Source organism: Bos javanicus, chromosome 13 (assembly GCF_032452875.1).
Source record: "Bos javanicus breed banteng chromosome 13, ARS-OSU_banteng_1.0, whole genome shotgun sequence".
NCBI lineage: Eukaryota > Metazoa > Chordata > Mammalia > Artiodactyla > Bovidae > Bos > Bos javanicus.
In genome coordinates this window covers 22662494-22663272 of record NC_083880.1, presented here as the reverse complement: position 1 = coordinate 22663272, position 779 = coordinate 22662494, and the positions used below count along the sequence as shown (strand labels likewise).

General features: G+C 39.7%; 1 non-coding gene across 1 annotated transcript; it reads left to right on the top strand.

The window, feature by feature from the left end:
* The first annotated feature begins 325 nt into the window (after positions 1-325).
* On the top strand, positions 326-399 carry TRNAG-CCC (transfer RNA glycine (anticodon CCC)). The gene has a single exon. It is a non-coding gene; the product is annotated as a tRNA-Gly (tRNA).
* Positions 400-779: the final 380 nt, after the last annotated feature.

Sequence of the window (779 nt, the reverse complement as noted above, 5' to 3'; positions counted from 1 at the left end):
TGACCTCTGGACCACCAGGGAAGTCCACAACCCTACTTTCGCGTGTCCCTTTTACATGCACTATTGCCTCATTACTGTCTGTTCTCCCCTGATAGACTATAAGGGTTACAAGAGCAAGGGATCCCATAGTTTTTTGCTTAGTACTGTCCTGGTGTTAAAGAAGAAATTTTTGGTGTCTCTAAGGATAGTTGTGTCCACAAGGAGTGCATTTGGGTGTTTACTCTGATTTTTGAAACAGTCGTTCATTTAGGCAATATCAAAAAAATCAAATTCTTTTCTCTTAAGGTCAAGTTATATATTTATTTTGTTTATAAATGTAGGGACTTCCCTAGTGGTCCAGTGGCTAGGACTCTGCACTCCCAATGCAGGGGGCCCAGGGTTCAACCCCTGGTCAGGGAACTATATCCCACATGCTGCAACTAAGAGTTTGAATGCTGCCAATGAAAAAATCCCATATCAGAATGAAGATCAAAGATCCCGTGTGCCACAGCTAAGACTCAGAGCAACAAAATAAATTAGTAAAAAAGAGAAATCTAGCAAATCTCAACATTTCAAGTGTAGGATTTAATATTTGGTCCCATTTATAAAACCAAACTTCTGTGCATTCGAGACTGTAATTATGACCAAAAAGTATGTCGAGTCCCTTTTTAAGTACTTCAGACATCTGGCTGTTAAACCTACCTCAATGTTTAATTCCTATCAACCCAATAATTAAACATGTGACCAGAAGTCACATGTAAATCATCCATTGTTTTCCGGGTCCAACCTATGCTAGCAGC